Genomic DNA, 21,210 nt, shown 5'->3' on the forward strand with positions numbered 1-21,210 from the left:
CCCATCCCTCTGTCCTGCCCATCACATTTTCCTGCCCATCCCTCTGTCCTGCCCATCACATCTTCCTGCCCATCCCTCTGTCCTGCCCATCCCTCTGTCCTGCCCATCACCCTGTCCTGCCCATCCCTCTGTCCTGCCCATCACATTTTCCTGCCCATCACACCTTCCTGCCCATCACATCTTCCTGCCCATCACATCTTCCTGCCCATCCCTCTGTCCCACCCATCCCTCTGTCCTGCCCAGTGTCCCTGCAGTGACCCTCACGTTGGTGCTGCCAGCCCCAGAGAAGAGTCTGACCCTGCCCTTTCCCTCCAGAATTGCTGTGAAAGCTTCAGAGCTCAACCCATAGCAGCTGGAGCACATGGACAGACAGGGACTGCAAAAATGGGTTTCCAAGGAAACCAGAAAACCCAAAAAATATCATGTTGCTTGATGGAAATATTTAATTAAGCGATTTAACAACTTTCCCTAGATTTTAGTTTGGTATCAATAACAATTTTTTTTAAAAAAATGTTGATTCTAAGTAGAAAAAACACCTTTTATCCATATTTTTAAAACTACATTACAGATAGTTCGTAGGACTTGGGCAAAAATACAGCAAAGGTTGCTGGAGATGGACCTTTGATGTCTTGACCTTCCAGACCAACACTTCTTTAGATGATAAATTTAAATATTTTTTATATATATAACTTCTGTGGCTCAGGTTTTGTCATTAACATGTTTTATTGACTGCAGGGGGTTTCAAAAAGCACCAGGTATCACAAAGCTAAATCCAGTTGAACTGAACTGCTCTGTGGGCATTGTCCTTGATCATCAGAGCTGGAGTTTTTAAGTGATTTTTTTTTTAAAGAAAACCCATCTGGTTAATTTTGGAAAGCCAAGTAAAGCATTCTCCCATGGTTTGCATTCCATGTTAATTGACCAAAGGCAGGAATAAACAATTAGGAGATGCAGCAAGGGGCAATGGTGTGCAGGCAGGGGAAGGGCTGGAATCACACAGAACCTGTGAGGGGCTGTCTGAACCAGCCATCACACACAGCATCCTTTGCTGCTTCAGCACAATCCCTAATGGATGAGTTACTACACTGCTGTAATGTGATTTAAAATGAGAAATAGCCATAAACATCTGCTCCATCACCACCCAGCTTGGCTTTGCTGAGCTCCTGGGTGTGTTGCAATGAAGGAGCCACCATCTGCTGCTGAGCTCTCACCCTTTCCATCCTCTGTGCTCCTGCCAACCACCTCCCAAACACAGGGAAACCCATGGAAAGCCTGGGAGGTGGAGCAGGACCAGGCAGAGCTCAGTGGGAGCTGTCCCATGGTGACACCCAGGAGTCACCCACAGCCACCCACCCACTCCCACCTCAATAAATGGATGTTCCTGGAGAGGCTCTGCCTGTGCAGCCAGCCCACAAACACAAAATGTGCCACTGGAAACATTTCCAGCTCCTAGGGGTCGTGGTGATGTGGGTCAGACTGAGGGAGAGCTGGTGGGCTAAAAGGGGATGAGAGAACTCTCACTGGGAATCCCTGCTAGGAAATAGGAAGAAACACAGCCCCAGTTGTTGGAGATATTGGTGTGTTTATGTCAAATTGCTGATTTTTAAAAGAGATAAACTGTAAAAGAGATCTGCCAGATTTTTCTGGCTCTGGAGAATGCATAATATTTCCTGACCTTCCCAGTCAGGCTCCAACCCTGAAACTCGTGGGTGAGAGCAGCAAAGAGCAGCTCAGACCAGTTCAGGGGCTCTGGAAGACCTTTGTCCTGACTGGCCAAAGATTTCCCCCAGTGCTTCAGTCCAGCCTCAAACATTCTTTCTGGTTCCTGGCTTTTCTTTTACCATCAACTTTTCTCAATAAAAGACCTCAGAATGTAATCAGGGGCATTCTGTTGTAAGAAAAGAAAATCAGCCAAGAGGAAGTCCTTGGCTAATTGCCTTTTAAAACCCCCCTGTTACCTATATACTGAACTAAAAATGAAACATTTGCATGATGGAAATAGGCAGGAATTGTTTGCTTGCTTTTGCTCTTTGGTTACCATATATTGGCTGGGTTGTGCAGGATATTATTATTATTCAGTCTCCCCCTCCCAATATTTCACTCTCACAGACCCAAGGGCCTCAGGATTTCAGCAGCCAGTTCTCATACACTCGTTTCAGCCTTAAAAATCACTCTGCTAAGTCAATGTACATAATCCAGTGACAGATTGGGCTCTTACTGTGGAGACAGAAGAAATAATCAAGTGCAGGGCAGAAAATCCCAGACACCCATCTGACTTCACTGCCAGGGAAAGCAGACGGTTCCTCAAATTACAGAGAACATGTCAACAAATAGCAATAACACACTGAAATAGGGCCCAGAATGGCCTGATCCCTGTGCCAACACAGGGCTTGGCTTGCCCAGCTCAGCTCTAATCTTTCAGCTTTGTGGTCAGAGGGTGAGGAAATGCAAAGCTGGCACAAGTCTTGCAGAAAGGCTTTTGAGGTAGCAGAGATGTGTTTTACCTCTGTTTGCTCTCTCGCCGTGTGTTTCTGAGGCAGTTAATGTGGTCAGTCATGGAAGGAAGACTTTTTCTCTTCTTGTTTTTCAAGGGCTGATTCTTTTGAATTTTGAATACTTTTGAAGCCTGGTTGCAGCTCCCTGAGCTGTGGCACATCCAGGCCAGCGCTCTGTGCTAGGAAGGGCTGCAGTGCCTGGACACCCAGCTCTTCCTCCCCGCTGAGGAAGTCATGGAGATGGCATTCTGCTCCCTGCCACAAATTCATTTTTTTCAATTTTTTTCAATTCCATGAAACCCACAGTGCAGTGTTTGCATGGCCCAAAAGTCACCCTGCAGAGATCCTTGCTTGTGGCAGCCAGCACAGGGTCCCCAGAGCCTGGGGAAGGTGAACTCAGCCCCAGAGGAGCTGCCTCTCCTCCCAGCCCTGCACACACAGAATTGTTTTTCCTCCTCCTCCTCTCGTTTTATTCTGTTTCCTTTGATTTTCTGCCATCTTTATCTCCCTTGTCTTGATCTGCAGGTGCCCAGGCTGTTTTGCTTTCCAAACCCATGCAGCTGCAGGCAGGAGAGGGAAGCAGGAGGGATGGGGAGGCTGCAGTGCTGTGCTGGGAGGCACCAGGGAAGCCAGGGCTTAGAGGTGGACAATCTGTGGGGGAGAGGACCCTCGAGAAACACACTGTGAATGGAATTTGAAACACTGCTAGGAATTACAACCTGAGCAACTGAGGGGGCTGAGGGTGAAAATTTCCATTTTATCTTCATGCCTGCTGGACTTTTTCCTCCTTTAAGATCTTTCCAGTTGAGTTAAATCCCGGGATCCTCAGGCAGGCAGCATTCCCTGTGGCTGTTATTAGCATCCTGCTCTCACACCTCCTGAAGATACACCAGACCCTCTCTATTTATTCCAAACTCACACACCAGATGGACACACAGCTCTCCAAAGAGCTTCACTCCAACACCACCCTCCAGGTTGGGGTTTTTTTGTTGTTGTTGTTTTTCTGGGTTTTTTTTTTTGAGGCAACCCCAGTAATGAAAATAAATGCCTGGGGCCTGACAGAAAGCAGGCGTTTGATTACATTAACAGCCAGTTTTCCAGCCAAAAGTGATAACAAATTAAATAGCCATCTGAAATGGGGAGTAATAAACCAAAGAATGCTGGCACAAATTGCCATCTGTGTGTTGCTTACTGAGGATTCAGTCTCCAAAGGAAACCTGGGTGCAGCAGAGCGTGTGACTGAGTGAGGGGCTGCCTCCAAACCTCAGGAACAGCAGCAAAGCCCAAAAAAACACCCCATGAAATGAGTATTAAACCTTGTATTTAACTCCTTTGCTACAATAAAGGCAGAAAATTCACTTCAAAATTTAAAATATATATGAACCTTTAATATCTCTGTGAACAAACACATCCTGAAGTGAGTGATGAGTCAGTTCCAATTTTCTCTGTTGGGAATAACGTCCTACAGTAATAAAGTAATGCAGTAATACACTTAATATTTAAACCTGAAGCAATCAAATGATGGTAAATCAGAGGAAAGACTGGACATACATTTCTGACACGATGACTTTAGCAGCCCCCACAAGCAATGTTTCCCCTAAAAGGTGAATTTGTGGCTCTGAGGTTCACCAGCTCCTGTGTAAAAGTTTGCTCTGCACAGCAAAGTGGGTGAGGAAATATCAGTTCTGACACATAAATTCCCACTTTCTGAGGTCTCACAGCTCGCTGTCCAGGCACTCAAGATCTTTGCACGAGAGGTAGATTTGTGTGAAAATATTTCACCTAAAACATTGCTGCTAAATAAAGGAAAAACCAGAACTTGCCAAGTCCACAGGTGCAAAGCACCTGCCCAGGCTGTGAGCAGCATTTCCTTGACAGAATATTTGTTTTTTAAGTTTCACAGCATCAATAAACAATTTAAGCCAAGTAGGCACCAATTTCAATTTCATTCCCCACTCTTTGGTGCTTTTCTCTCTTCCCTTAAATTCCAGGTCCAGCAAGTTGGTGGCTGTAAGAGTTTTAGCCCAAATAAAAAATAATAATAAAAAATAAATTCAACATTAAGACTCCATCATTACCATGAAAAGAGTAAAAACATAATCTAAACATACCTTTCAGAACCAAGCAGGAGGTACAAGTGGAGAACATCTTTATTTTTTATAAGCAAAATTTGCAAAGATTAATTTGTGATTTAGCTGCAGGTGTTGGCAATACTGTTGTTAAGCACCTGCTCCATCCACATGAAATTCTGTTGGTGTGTTTGACTTAAATTTAAGTGCACAAAAAAATGTGTTCCTAAACAAGAGGTGCTGGGAGGAAACTTCACAGCAAGGCTGAATTTTAAATCAATTGATCTCCAAACTTCTCCATCAAAATTCCCTGCTCTGACACAAACACTGTGTCAGAAAGATACTGACACAAATTCTGCATCAGAAGGAAAAACAATTCTAGAAGACTTTGATTGCTTCAGGCACCAAAGAAAGAATTGCAAAAAAATCTTCCGACAGCTTCAATAATGAGAACGTGTTCTTTACCTTGTTAGAATGTCCATTTCACTTTCCAAACCCAGTTGTTTTTTAAGGGAAATGGCCTGGGAGAGCACAAGGGTGGGGTGGCACAGCCGTGGCAGGGAGCAGCTGCCCACGGCAGAGCCCTGGGGAGGCGCGGTGGGACGGGGCAGAGCTGGTTCCTCACTGCACCACGCCGTGTTCATTGAGCTGAACTTCATGCAGGGTTTGTAATCATGCCCTGCTCTCCCCACTCCTCCTTCTGACTCTGCTCTTGCCCCAAAATCACCTTGCCCAAGGGCCCTGTCCCTGCTGGGCCTCCAGGTGAGGCATCAGCTCCGTGGCTCTTGAGGAGCTCCACAGCTCCTGCTCTCCTCACCAGGGAACAGCTTCTCTGGGAAAGGGAATTTCCATGTTTTCCCACACCCATGCCTGTTCCAGCCAAGGGACAGCTGATCCCGGGGCTGGCAGGTGAATTTTGCCATCACACAACACAGGACATGCTCCTTTGTTTCCTGGGGTGTCACTGATAAACCCACGTGGAATACGGGACTGTCTCATGCACCTTTGGGACTCCCCTCTACCAATGAACACTGTAAAGCTAAAATGGAATTATTAATGATGTAATAGCAAAAATATAATTATAAAATATAATTATGATATAATCAATTAATATAATTACAGTACTTTCATTCTAAAGGCTTAGACAATGTGTCCCATTTGTCTGTACACAACTGAGTGCATCCACTTTGATTTTTGCCACCTTTCTGCACTCTTGACTGTCTTCTACTTCCCCATGTGCTTTATGGTGCCATTAAGAAAACAAACTAGTAAAACCTACTAATGATGTCACCCCTTCTGGCTTTATTACATTTTCCTGAATATGTTTAGATGAGATATCAGGAAAAAAATTCCTCCCAGTGAGGGTGGGCAGGCCCTGGCACAGGTGCCCAGAGCATCTGTGGCTGCCCCTGGATCCCTGGAAGGGCCCAAGGCCAGGCTTGGAGCAGCCTGAGACAGTAGAAGGTGTCCCTGCCATGGCAGGGGTGGAACTGGAAGGGCTTTAAAGCTCCTTTCCAACCCAAACCATTCCATGATTCTACAAATGTTGCTCCTGAAATTTCTCACGATCCCATGGAGAAGGCACTCAGCCCAATTTAATTTTTTCTGTGCTGCTGTATCATTATTATTATCTTTTCTTTAATAGATGGCCACCAGTTCCAGATGTCTCTAAAAATGAGAGCATCTGAGTAATTCAGTTTTCCCAAGTATCAGCACTGAGCAGGCAGAACAGATGGCCATTCCCACAGCCTTGCACGTACATCCTCCTGACGTGTGAGATGGAAACTGCAGGGCAGGAAAAACAAGGTATTGGACTTTTTTTATTAACTTTATGGGGTGAGTGACATTTTGCTGGAAGCCAGGCTATTTCTGCTTGCCATGTGTGCTGCTGCTCATAGCTAAATTGGAGATGAAGTTGTGGAAAGAGGTGGAAACTGTCATGATGCAGCAGACAGCAGGAGGATGAAAGTCCCTGGTCTAGACAGATGATGATAGAATCACATATTTTTAATTTAGTATTGAAGGACACTTCTATCAGCACCAGCTATCAGTGGACACATTCTGCTCCGTGACAAAATAACCAATTATTACAGCAATTCTATACAGAGAAGTAGGATTATACAAGTAGAGATGAATGTTAATAAATATATAAAGAGATATTATGGACTTCTTGCATTTAAATGTGTGGTTGAAAAGTTGCAGATGGATTTACATATAAAGAAAAAATATCTAGATAGGCAATCAGTTGTCAAGGTTTTAGTGCCTTGGTTCCTCTCATTAAACACAACCACATTTTCTCCTTATTTTTCATATTAAAATTAATCATTATTTCATTGAAGTGAAAATAACAGGAAAATAAATTCAGCCTTGCCTTAGCTTTGTGATTTAGCCCCTTTGACCCATAGCAGGTTTTTCACAGAACATTTCAACATCCCTGCAGAAAGAAAACCTGAAATCGTGACTGCACTGGTTTATCCCACGATTAAGTAAAGATTTCCAGCAGAGTTCTCCATTCTCTGATATATCACTCAAAGCACACACATTTGGATAATTTACATATTCTAAACATTCCTCTCTGGCATGTTAGCCCAATTTCCTTTAATAATCTAGCAGAGCTAATTCACCTTGATGCTGAGTGATGCCTACACGAGTTACCTGCACAAACCCTGGCTCCTGGTTTCTGAAGCCTCCTGATTTTAACTCATTCACTCTAAAAACTGGTCACTTTAAATGGAAAGCTTTAGAAGTTAAGTTCCTGTGCTGAAATTCCAGCCAGGAGGACCCTAAACCTCGCTCCAGGGCTCACATTAAGGTGGTGCTGACACGTGAGGGAGCGACTGTTGCTTGATGTTGTTTTCCATACAACATCATACATACAACATTTCCATATATATGGAATATTGGCAGCAATGTGCAGGGCCATGTCTTTGAGGCTGGGAGAGTGAGAGCTGAGAGCAGCCCTGAGGGTGTTCCCAGATACAGCCACAATGCACATTCTCAGTTAATTTGATAAAGATCATTTCCAATCCCGGCCTTTTCCTGCCAGCCATTCTGTGTTGGGAATTATTGCCAGCCACGGGAGCACATTGTGCCAGGCAGCCCCTGCTCTGCAGGCTCAGCAGGATTTGGGGTGCCTGAACTGTTGTGGATTCCTGGAGGGACTGATCCTTCCCTCAGCTGACACCAGAATTTCCACCAGCCCTGACAGAGCAGGGTAAGGCTCTGGTGTTGTGTCCCCAGCCTGCAAGGGTCCTGCGCAACCCCATGAATTACTTTGGTACCTGCAGCCCAAGGGTGTAAAGAATGCTGTAGAGAGTCTCTTGAAACATGCAGAGAGTAATAAAGGTGGTGGGAGAGCTGGAAACCATCTAGGCAGGCATTCTAGACACTAAAGGCAGTTATTAAGCTGTAAAACACAGCGTGATTTTCCTGACTGCTCTGCTCCTTGCACTTCTCCATAGCCACTGGACAAGGGTGAGAATGGCAGAAGGGAGTTTGAAAACTGGAAAAAAACCTGACAACTTCTTGTTGCTCTCTTGCTAAAGAGAGTTCAGCCCTGGCAGCACAGGAATGGATCTATTTGTGGATATGGGATGTTCTCAATCATCCCTCGTGGCAGGAGAGAGGGAATGGGCAGCAAGGGGAGTAACTGAGACAAATATCTGCTAGGAGTGGGATAAAAGTGTTTTAATCCTGCTTTGGGGGCAGTGTGTGGCCTCTGGAAATGATTCCCATCCCTATTTTTTGCAGCTGGAAGATCTCTGCAGCCCCTCCACAAAGGTTCTGTGGCTGCTCAAAGGCAGCAGTTTCTCCCAAGGAGTCTCTCCCAGCCACAGGGGATAGATGGCTTGTGTCAGCCACTCCCCTGTTCCTCAAGCAAGTAATTAATGTCAAATCAGGCTTTGAGTACCTCCTCCCCCCATTCCATAAAAATATTGGTGACAAACTGTCAGGTACCCAGAGGTCTGTGGGACAGTCTGAACCCAAAATGTTTTACAATTAGACTTTTCTCCTTCTTACTCCAACCCACAAATGATTTTCAGTCCCACTGCTGTTTATAAACCCCCACAGTCACGCTGTGCTCCATCCTCATGAAAACAACCACAACACAGGCACGAGTTTCCCAGCACATGCAGGTTTTTTTGCCAGTGTGTAGCTTATGATGTGGCTTCTTGCCAGGCTGCTGGCATTTCAAAATTCATCCCATTCCCCTTGTTCTGTCCCTCTGAGGTGCTCACATCGGGCTGAAATTAAAATCTAGGTATTTTTGTTGCTCCATTATGTCATTTATTTTAGAAGGATGTCTAAAGGAGGGAGAAAAAAACCACTTATTTTTGAAATTTGGAGCACATCACCAGGACAAACAATATACTCCTGATCTATCTGTTGTTTTTTTTCTTTCTATTTTACAAGGCCATTACTTAATATGGATAGACAAAATCCAGTGGGAGCTTTAGAAAAGTGAGAAAATTCATCACAGTGAGAGCAGTCAATGCTCTGGGTGGCCACAAGCCTGCTGAAAACATGTTTGTAAGCCCCTTACACAGATCTGAATAGGTGCTATAGATCCCTTGGCTTATAAAAGATTCTGGTATCTATTTATATTTATATTTATAATATTTATATTTATATTTATAATTATACTATTTATATTTATATCGATATTTAAATTTTTATATATTTATAGTTATAGTTATAGTTATATTATATCATATTATATTTATTTTATATTTATATTTATATTTATATTTATAGTTATAGTTATAGTTATATTATGTTTATTTGATATTTATATTTTTATTTATATTATATTTATATTTATATTTATATTTATATTTATATTTATATTTATATTTATATTATTTGTATTATTTGTATTATTTGTATTATTTGTATTATTTGTATTATTTGTATTATTTGTATTATTTGTATTATCTGTATTATTTGTATTATTTGTATTTTTCTATTTCTATTTCTATTTATTTATATACACATTGAGGACTAGAGGAGGTGACAGAATAGGCTGAAGTTTCTCAGCTGCTCTTTCAGAATGCAGAGTTTTTAAGGCCAGAGCAGCATGGATGGATAGAATAGTCCCAAACCTGGGGTACACCCCTACAGCCTGTATTTTAAGTGCCTGAACTCCAGTTTGCTGTAAGAACACCACGTGTTTGAGAGGAAATTGTTGCTCAGTGCCCTCTGAGAAGCCTGATGAGAGTTAAGGGAGTGCATAAGCAGGTACCAGATGCAATTATATTTCTTACAGTAGCCGGAGTCACACAGCTCCACTCCAAACCCCCAGCAAGCACTGCCTGAGGATAAACTGGGCTGCAGAGGGGTGCCTGGGCACCTCCATCATCCCCTGGCCCAGGAGCAAATGCTCTGCTGATTATGTTTAATTATGGCAGGGGGCTGTGGCAGGGCAGGGAAAGGCAGGGATCAGTTTCCCTGTGCTCAGTGAGAGCCCTGCTCGTGTCAGGTGTCGGGAGATCACAGAGGTAACCTGAGACACCTCCCTGCCCTGCACACTCCTGGACAAGCTTGAGCTCTTGACTGTGGCTAGAGGACATGAAACAGAAGCATGGCTTTGATAACAACAGCCAAAGTTTTCATCCCAAGGAGGCAGGAGCCTTTATTTCGGGGCTTTCAGCCCCCCTTTATAAGGTGTTCCAATACAGGTTAACATGATTGGTAAAAGGAACACCACCTCCCTCACCCCACTGGTGAAACAAGAGAAAAACACACTCAGAACATCTGTACAACATTGCTTTGGGAACCAAAACCTATTTACAATAAACAGTCCTTGAGAGAGAAAAGTTTCCCAAAAGACTTTCCTTTGGGAAACAGATCAGCCACTGACAGGCTGAAAACTCTCTCAGGCTCAGAAAATCGTGTCCACACTTCACAGTGCATTTCTTCTTCCCTGCTTCCATTGCTAAGGTAATCTGCTTTTCCCTTTTCCTTCACAGATAAGAGCACAATAATGGTTCCAAATATAAGCCCTTCCCCTGGTTTCAAACAAAAGCCAGCACTAAGAAATAAAATATATTTTAGAGGTATTGCACAGGCTGGGTGTAATAGCTGCCATAAAAATGTATTGCAACACTGCTCAGAGCTCTCAAGTCAGAGCAGAAACTGGGTTTCATTATGCCACTTTTTGTAAAAGGGAGATGACAGTGGTACCAGCTTGCTGAACTTGTCAAAGAGATTATTTGGATTAATTTACTTCTGCCTCACTCACTGTTCTCCCAAGGGCTGGAGGAAATGGCCTCAGGTTGGGCCAGAGGAGGTTTAGATTTGAAAATATTTGAAATATTTGAAAAGAAATTCTTCCAGGAAAAGGTTATCAAGCATTAGAACTGGCTGCCCAGGGCAGTGGTGGAGTCACCATTCCTGAAAATGTCCAGTTAACATGTGGATGTGGCCCCTGAGGACAGGGCTCAGTGCTGGCTTGACAGCTGGACTTGATGAACTTGGAGGTGTTTCCCAACATCACCAATCCTGTGATTCCCCAATTCTGCTGCTCCTGAGACTGCCAGCAGCACTAGAAATCTCTGATTTCTATAAGGATTTATTCTATAAATCAGAGTGAGTGCCCCAGGGATGTTTTCCTCTTCTCTGGAGCCTTGGAAAACGCCCCTTCAGAGGGTGGCAATATCCGTGGTTGGAATAGCAGCCCGTCCCTCGAGGCTCTCATGTGCTGCAGTCCTGCTTGGGCTGGGCAAAACCTTCAGATGAACACAGCTTTTTACTGGACTACACAGCAATAAACTTTACTCTTTCTTTCAATGATAATATACAGGTGACCTTTTAAAAATGTTACTATTAAATAAAGAAGTTTCAGGATTTGTTACAAACCTAAAACCTGTGAACAATTTTCCTGGAGTCTTAAAGAGAGGTGGCTGCAAAAGGTACATAATAAAAAAAAAGCACTGAGAATGTTTTAAAATTCCTCCAAAATGTGTTTTGTTTTGTTCAGTGCTGGATCCTGCTGGCTCACACCTCTGGTGACCACAGTGAGCTCAGGGTTCTCCAGAGAGGTCCCTGACAAGGATGGAGCAGGAGGAACACACCAAAAACCTTTCTTGGACCTGGTGAAGTGGCTGCTGCCAGCTCTGCTGGGAGTGGATGGTTTTCCAAACATTTTAAGCAAAAACACAAGTACAGAGTGAGGTTGAGCCCTGGCCAAGAAAATCCCTCCAAGCAGCACCACAAAGTCACCTCCTGCTCCTCAGTGGGCCTGAAGTCAATAAAAGTTTGCTGTCGGTTTTACTGGCTGTGTGCTTTAAAAAACACAAACACACCCTCACAAATGTGACACAAACTTTGTCACATTATCTTAAAAAACTCCTGCCACTTAAACAAACAGCACCCAGCAGTATCATCTCAAAAATGTGACTTTTTTGGCTCAGCAAGTCTGTGGCTGATGGGGGCAGTCTGAGAGATGGGCAGAAGTGCATGTTCCTTTTCTCTCTTTTCAGGCACAAATATAATCCTCAGGATAATAAAATATTCATGATGCTAAATATTTAAATTCTTCCACCCTGCTGGCCTGGATACTTCTACATTCACAAAAAGAAAAAAAAAAAGGAAAAAAAGAGTTCTAACAAACTGAAAAACAGAAACACAGCGAAAGAGGAAAAAACTTGTGCTCAGCAAACACAGGTGAGTGTTTAGGAAATTGCAGCTTCATCAAAGTTAAGCTTTTAAAGTTGAATTTTATTATTATTATTATTATTATTAATTATTTTTTTAATTAAAGTGATTATTTTATTTAAAAATTATAATGTTTATTCAAAGCATTACCACTGAAGCAGTGATTAATTTATTGCAAAGGAATGACAACAAGAAATCACAAGTAACTCACAGGGTCTCAGGTCTTAAGGAGGGAACTGCACCTCCCTCATAAAAGAAAAGTTCTCAAACCTTTTTGGGCTGGCCTTTCAACAGGAAACACTTCATGAAATGTGTTTTAAAAACCATTAGATTGAGTTGAAATCACCTCTTCTTTATAGATATTTGTTTGCTGAGACATCCAGATCTCCTCTCACACTTGATTTTTACCAGTTGGCATTTATGTTTTCCAGACAGAGCCAGAATTATCTACAAATCCATGAAAAATCCATGAAAAAATGTTGATGTTGATAAACTGAATATAGAGAACACATGAGCAAACATCTTCCAGATATGCTATAAAACTAAAGTGATAAAGTTTATCCAACTCTGCAAACATAAAGGCAAAAAAAACCCCAACAGATAACACCCCTCTAGAGCCTTGGCAATTTTACTTTTAAATGCAAACCCAAAGCATTCAGAACAAATGGAGCATTTCTTTCATTTCCAGCCACATGAGTGATTCTGAATTAATATATGGGGCACATTTGAGGGATTTCACTCCTGTATAAGGCCTTTAAACACAAGGTTTTGTTCCTTATTTCTTTCTCCCATTCTCTTTTCCACAATCCTGGGTGGATGAGGGACTTTAACCTTTTAACTCTTCAAGGTTTTATTCCCCTTGCTGCAGCTGCAACCACAGCACCAGGTCACTTTACTGCAGTCTCCAAAATTTGTGTGGTCACTCGTTGTGCTGTGATCAGCAGCAAGAATTCAGAGCTCAGAGGGAAGAACCAAACAAGAGTAAATTATTCTCCAGAATGGCTGAAAAGTACAATTCTTAGAATCTGAGCTCACCAGGAGCAAGTTACCCCAAGTGGTGAAATTCCTGAAATAATTTCCTTTTTTTTTAGGATTTTCTAGGAAGGTGATCCATGGAAAGGCAGGGGGGTGAGAAGCTGGGTTATACAACTCTCCTTGCTCACATTTCCTTGGGCAAAACGCTTCATGTGAGCCCAATCTGGCAGTGTCACCCACACGGCAGAGCTCTGCATCTGAGAGCCTAATCTGCCTGTTTCATAAGATAATTACTGCAGCAGTCATTAACACTGGCCAACACCACTGGGCTGGTGTTAACACCTCTAAACCAGCCCAGTTCACACCTCAGTTTGCACGGAACTTGGAACTCTGAGTTAAAGAAAGGACAAAATTTAGGGCTGAGCCTGGAATTTGTTGCCTGTGAGCTCCGAGCCCACATCCAGATCAACCCTTTGGGTCAGACAAGATGAATAAAGTGAATAATCCACCAGTGAAACAGCTGCCCCCTGATTTCTCTAGTTAATAAAAGAGCATGAATTCTCTCAAAATAACTGTATTGAAGCAGAAAATAATGTGGAGCGTGCAGAACCCCTTTAAAGGAAATTCTAGCTGAAATGTGATGCAGAAAATGATTTCTGCAGTTTGCAAATCAATGTTAAAGAGAAAATTCCCTGTTCCTGCCTAGTGAGAGCCCAAAAATTTCTTAGAGGAACCAGAACAGTGATTTTTTCCCCCTCATATTTCTCAAAATCATTCCTCATTCACCATTTTTGACACATCCATATCCTGGAGTAGGTATGCACAAGTATATTCATTTACAAACACAATGATGTCCAATACAAGCAATAAGAATTAAGAAAATGAAGTTATGTGGTGCTATATAGTAGAGGCAAAGAAAACTTCTTATCAAACATGCATGAAAGTGATCTTTACATAAATGGCAGCAAGGAAATGTTCTTTATATATCACCCTCTGCATATACACTGCATGAAAATAAAAAGTTTTTGAAATGACATAAATATGAGTATTTGTCAAATTCCCCACTCAGTTTAAAAATGATCTTTGCCAGTTAACATGTGGATGTGGCCCCTGAGGACAGGGCTCAGTGCTGGCTTGACAGCTGGACTTGATGAACTTGGAGGTGTTTCCCAACCTCACCAATCCTGTGATTCCCCAATTCTGCTGCTCCTGAGACTGCCAGCAGCACTAGAAATCTCTGATTTCTATAAGGATTTATTCTATAAATCAGAGTGAGTGCTCCAGGGATGTTTTCCTCTTCTCTGGAGCCTTGGAAAATGCCCCTTCAGAGGGTGGCAATATCCGTGGTTGGAATAGCAGCCCGTCCCTCGAGGCTCTCATGTGCTGCAGTCCTGCTTGGGCTGGGCAAAACCTTCAGATGAACACAGCTTTTTACTGGACTACACAGCAATAAACTTCATTCTTGCTTTTCCTTTTATTCTTTTTGCAGGAACAACACCTCAATTCCTGACCAGCTCTTGTCTGGGTGTTTCCTCGGGCTGTATTTTTGGCTCTCCAGCCCCAGAGCTGCTCTCCCGCAGGTGGAGGAGCCGTGATCCGACACCTTTGGGATGGGAGCCCCGGGCTCGGGTTTCCCCAGGGCAGGAGGGACACCAGGGGAGGAAGGGAGGGATCATCTGGAGGCAAACAACACCAGCCAGGTGACTCCAAACATGACACCAGCGGCTCAAGATGAGCTCCTTGATGACAGACTCCGAGCTCCTCTGCTGCCGTGGCTCAGCCTCTGGGGCTAATGATGCTCTCTCGCTGCTCGTGACCCAGGAGAAGACATTAATCAAAGCACTGCTGCTTGATTAAAGCATTAATAATATATTTTACAGCAGCAGGGCTGTATATTAGAGGGAGGCTAAACTGTCTTTGGGATGAGAAGTGTTTTCCTTCGTTAAATGTCAGAGGAGAAAAGTTGCGAAAACTGAGCAACACCAAGATTTGCCAATGAGTAAAACTATTTTTGTCATGGGAATCCCACTAATTCCAAAGGAAAAAGGGAAATGCACTAAATAGGAGGGGTTTTAACAGGGATTTGAGGTGACTTCACATTTCTGAACCCTTTTTTTGTGCTTTTCCAAAGAGAGGAGGGGTCCCTCCTGCCAGCCGTGGCTGACCCAAGTGGGGATGAGTGCTGAGGCTCAGCGCTGATTGCTCCCCATCCCTTTGGAAACATTCCCACTTGGTTCCTGTGGGATAACTCACTGGATTAGGTCATTTACGAGCCCAGCTTTCCTCCTCTTAAAGACTGAGGTATCTGCCATGGGTTAAAATTGCCCAGCATCAATTTTAACAACAGATAAGATAAATTAAAAACAATCTTTCCTTAAAAATAATATTATCAAGAGTGGGACAAGGCTGAAAAAAGAGGAAGCAATGAAGAATATTAAGGTTGACAGCAGTGTCTTCTTCCATTCATAAATGTGATGATTCCATTTGTTTTGCAGAAATGATATTTTGCATAAGCGAATCGTTTAAAAAAAAGAACATTAAATCAAAATGTGTCAATGCAATAAAAATGTTTCCAGATCCCTGGCCTGATTTTCTACTCACTTCAATCTCTTTTTGCTGGTGTGGTCCCATGGAATATAATAGCTTTGTTCTTCAGGGGATAAAATCAGATGCAGAAATGAAGTTACAAATGGAAATTATTCCAAAAAGTTACAACTCACTCTTTTAGGCAGTGTGTCAGAGTCAGGAACTGACAGAAATCATGTTTTTGTTTAGGTAAAAAGACAGATGAATAGACAAAAAATTAAAGGTCAATTAGTTAACACCATCTGAAATAGTCCCAGGTAGACATGACCAAGAAATTAACATCTAAAAATCAGAAATGGCCAAACAAAACCTCAAAGAAGGCTGAGTATCCTTTAACATGTGTCTGCATTTTACCTCCAGCATGGACCAGATATTCCAAACTCTGCAACTTCAAACACTCACCTGGGTTTATTCCTTACAGATACAGGTACTAAAGCACTTCCATCCCATAAAAAACTAAATTCTAAATGCCAAGATATCAGAAATACAGGAAAAATAAACAGCACAGCATGGAACTGCTTTCAGAAAATGGAACTATGGGAATAGTCTCATGTATTTTCAAAGTGAATCTATCCACAAATTAATTCAGATTTTTTTTTCTCTTGTCTTTATCTGAAAGAGATGTTACAAAGAACACTGATAAAATCACTTTGCTGTCAATTATGCATTGAATAGTGAGGCAGATAACGGAGCTGGTTACGGCTTCTGCATAAAAAACATCACCTAATAATTAAAAAATGCTAATCACAAACCAACTGGAACTTTTTAGGGCTTTCTTGTGATTTCAGCCTCTTTGGTGGGTCAGTCATGAGGCTGTGTTTTTGAAGAATCCACACTCACACCAGAGGATAGCCCTTAGTAAAATCAAAGGGATGGATAAGGTCTATTTCTGCCTTGAAGTCAGCCCAAACAAAGCAAACCATTGCCAAATGTATCAGGATAAAAGAATATTTGCTGATATTGGGACAGATGTCCCTCATCCCTTGCAGGGTGTGAGCAGGGACAATCTCCAGCTCAGGAACACGGCTGGGGCTGCTCAAACCCTGCTGGGCATCACAAAGGAAGGAAATCAGCATTCTGCATGCCTGGGATCAGCTGTTAAAAATTGATATGGAAAACCCTGAATTTAGTGGAAATGAAAGGATATGGGAGTGATTGCACCTCCAGATTGCACCTCCAGCTAGAAGAACTCGCCCCTCGTAACAAATCCCCTCCAGGTTCCATCGACTGGCACAGAAAATCAGAACACTTATTGAACAAGCAGTAAGTGTTGCACCCAGCTTTTTATTAGAGCTGCAAATATAATGAAATGAAAATCTTTCCAAAACAAGGTATTTTGGATCTTTTATAGAGGTGTGTGGCTTCTGACTGCAAATCAGCAGCCTGCTCTCACTCTGAAGGCATCCCAGGAGAGACACACGGTGTGAATCTGGCAGAACAAAGCTTCAGGAAAGCGAGGAATTAGCAGTGGAATTTATTATGGAAGGATGAAGTTCAAACATATAACCATTAGCCAGCTAAGCCCATTGCAAATAGCTTCTGGAAGGAATTACAATTCAAAGGACTCGGTAGCTTAAGATGTGTTAATATCAGCCAAGGAGTTTTAGTGCTGGGGCTGAATTCGGAGTTGAAGACAGGACTGATGCTGACACTTCTTTTCTGTACGTGATCTGCAGCTCAGCATTGCCTCCCTGGAGCCTGGGACATCCCTCCTTGGTGCCTGGAAGCACAGGAGCCTGCCTTTTTTCCAGCCAGTGCTGGCAGATCCTGCCTTGCCTTGCTCATGCCAGCGCTTTCTGCTCACACAGGCACCGTGCAGGGGACTGGAATGAACAGAATTACCCTGGGATGGAGGAAAACAGGGCTTGGCCCTTCCATTCTGTGTATCAGGAAATTGGCCAATTAATGGCAATTATGGGGATTCACCCCAGAGCCTCTCAGCAAAACCACAGACCAAGGTTTGCCTTGAAAATGGGAAATATTATCATATGGCACAGAGCCTGACTTAGTCTGCCTCATCTATTTCCATGGTGAACTTTCCAAGACAACAACCATCTGCTTGTCCTGTGTGTGCACCCAACAAGAGGTGCTCTAGATAGATATATGTTATATACAAATATATATAAAATAGCCTTTCTTATCTATATATATTTATTATACATATATAATAGACTTCCAGTCTATTCCTTGGATTGTTAAGCTCTGCTGCAGCACCACAATGACCAATTAAAGGGAAGACAATCTTGTCTCTGACACCAGAGAGCCAGCATTGATCTCTGGGAAATATCAAAGCAAGAAAACATCGGGTTTTTGCTGGAAATGATAATCAAAAACATCTCAGAAAGTCCCCAGCAAGGGAGATGTGCTACAGTTGTATCCCAGTGTCCTGAAACACTTCTGAGGTGCAATATAAGTTATGTGCTAACATCACCTCACATGATAAAAATTGCACTAAATAATAATAAATAACACTTCTGTAACAGGATAATAATTAAGAGCACTACCAGAATGTGAATCTGGAATGCACCAGTCCTCCCAAAGCCCTGCAGCCAGCAAAAAACATGTTGGGAACCAAAGCTTCAGAAAGCCTTCTCTTAAAATTAAGATCTCATCCTAAACCCAGGAAAACATTATAGCACTTCTTATTTTTTTAATCAGCTTTAGTTCCTTCCCTCTTCTATGGTCAGTAATGAAGAACTGAGAGTCCAAGCTACGCCCTCCTTGCCCTTGGGTCCCTCAGCTCTCGCTCTCACTGAACTCTGCCTGAACTTTTTGATCAATTCTGTTGACAAGGCAGAAATAGATGATTTAGCTGCTTTTCTCTGCTTCCCCCGAGCTGGAGGAGAGCAGCAGCCTCAGGACCAGCAGCAGTTCTGCCTCTGAGCCCACGCAGGGAGGGAAGCAGCAAAGAGCATTTTCCTTAGTCATTGTTCAGAGTGGGCTGAGGGCCCCGGGGGTACCCTCTGGTCTTGTGTGTAGATCACATCACCCCAAACACTCTCCCTGCTTTCACCTGATGGTCTATTTTCAAACCTTGAGGCATTTACAGGTGAGAGGAGGAAGCTTCTGCATTGATTTTACAAGGTTTTCAGTAAAAGAGGAGAGTACAAGCAATAGCAGCCTGTGCTGTCACCTAACAAAGAAAATATTCACTTTATTGCTTGGTTCCATCACTGTGGCCCCATACACTGAGATGGCCTCTGGAGGGGGGAAACAGGCTGGGGGAAATCCCTCTGAAAAGAAGAATTGCAGCAGAAATAGTGCAAAACTATTCCAACAAACCCCAGCAGCAATCAGAGCGTGGAGGGTGATGGAGACTCATCCAGGGTTGTCTTGAAGGACTCCACCAAGAACGGCACCAGGGAAAGCTCACTGCTACTTCTGCTGCCTGTACTGCTTTAGGGGCTTAGGGCAATTTGGGTGATTTCATTCCAATCAAAATCTTTTCCTATTTCTAATCCCTTCAGCAGATTACTAGAAAGAAAATCGACACCCACACACAAAGCCTGGGCTGGGCCATTGAGTTATTTATTGGAGGTCATTAGGGTTGAAAGACAGGCCCTTTTGACCAGCTGAATACCCAGAAGGGAAGGACAAGCAACAGGAGAGATCTCTATCACCCTCTAAGTAGTTTCTTGTTCTCTGCTATCGAAATAAATAGTCTGGAATGAATAAAATTCAAATTAGTCTCTGTTCAGTGAGATGGAGCTGTGCCAAGTGCTGCCATTTACTGAAGTCCTTCCACATCACTGCTAAAAAGGAAAGTTCTAAACAGTGACATCTTGGAGACAGAATTTGTTCTGGGAACAGACTGCGAACAAAATGTATGCATTAATGTAAAATTCCCAGGGACTTGGGGTTTCTGCAGCCTGTGTCTGAGAGGTCTAAATGTCTAAACATTACTAATGTCTAAACATTACTGAGGATAAAAACAAATAGCATGGTAATTTATCCTTGCTTTAAGCAAAGGGGGTCTTGGACAAGTTTACTGTGTTTTTCCATGCAAAATGGTTAAAATGAACTGTGAAAATTCTGGCTGGAGTGCACGAAGAAATCCTGCAGACACCACGAGCCCTCCTCTGCCTCGCTTGCTGCCACACATTTCTATGTCAGGCACTGCCTGGATGTTTCCCAGGCAAGCAATAAGAGTGGTAATGAAGTTATTTCCCTCCAACGCCAGGAGTGTTTGGAGCCACGGTCGTATCTCAGCATCTCCTGTACCTTTCATGTCTCGTTGTTTATCAAAGGAGCAATGAAAAGGAGCTCGGGAATGAGGTGTAGATGAACATGAATTATTGAAAGAGACCAGGAAGAAAGCGCTGCAGAAACAGGAGGATCTGTCATTTAAGCTCCAGGTAAGAGGTTTTAAAGCCCAAATGAGAGAAGTGAATGCTCTGAGTGCTGTTTGTGATGCTTAATAGAGAGTAGGGGGTGTTGCTTTTACAGCAGCAATGTGTCTTCTCACAGAGCCAAGGGCAAAAACCATCCTCTCAAACCCCATCTTATCCTGCTTACACCCAGCCAAACCTGGAGGAGGGGAAAACTTTTGGGGGAGAAGAGCAACTTCACTGGAAAAACTCCTTTTCCTTCAGGAGCCTACATGGCATTTTATTTAAGACATTTTCTGTTGCCCAGTCCAGGCATTCAGACTGAGATTTTGGGTCTTCCCTAATTATTCAGAGAAGGATTTGCTTCACTTCATGCTAACAGCTGTGGATGGATGGTGTCACTCATAATCCTCTGAGTTCTTTCACCTTTTCCCCATAAGACAAAACTTTCATGTCTTTAAACGACTTTGTTGGCCCCATTCATTTCAAATTCTGCAAATCTCTTTCAAACAATGAAATCCAAAGCCACAGGAGGTGAGAATTTAGCAATACTCCCATTTAATCCATGATCCATAGCATCTTCTCTGCAAAAAATCTCTACAAGCATCTTTTGGTTAGTTTGGTGGAGAAACTGAACAAATGCACACAAGGTCTCAGGGCTTGGGAAGAAACATTGGATTGATAATAACTGGAATGATTATATATATATATATATATATGTATTTACATTTAATGCATCATAAATGGAGAACTGGATTTATATGGTAATTTGAACTGGATTTATATGGTAATATATGTGGTATTAAGAAAAACAAGAGGAAGAAATCAATCTCACCAGTAAAAACTAAAAAAAAACCCCAACATTCTCACACCTTCCTTCAGTGGTTTTAAATGATTTGAGAAATAAATTATAGCAGGAGTGGGGAAAAAGATCAACAGCATTCAGTGTTCAAATCCACCTCACCTGCTTAGCAATTTGTGTTTTAATCTGGATGTTGGTCACAGCAGCTAATGGAATTTTAACACTATTCCTCCTTCTGTTTGAAAACTGAAAGCACTTCTGTGTTTTATTCTTGAGCTGCATAACTTTAAGTAATTGGT

At 42.7% G+C, this 21,210-nt stretch overlaps 1 long non-coding RNA gene across 1 annotated transcript; it reads left to right on the plus strand.

The window, feature by feature from the left end:
• The first annotated feature begins 12,191 nt into the window (after window positions 1-12,191).
• On the plus strand, window positions 12,192-15,770 carry LOC117245007. Its single transcript, XR_004499088.1, has 2 exons — window positions 12,192-12,229; window positions 14,685-15,770. It is a non-coding gene; the product is annotated as an uncharacterized LOC117245007 (long non-coding RNA).
• The last annotated feature ends 5,440 nt before the right edge of the window (window positions 15,771-21,210 follow it).

Source organism: Parus major, chromosome 11 (assembly GCF_001522545.3).
Source record: "Parus major isolate Abel chromosome 11, Parus_major1.1, whole genome shotgun sequence".
Taxonomy (NCBI): Eukaryota; Metazoa; Chordata; class Aves; order Passeriformes; family Paridae; genus Parus; species Parus major.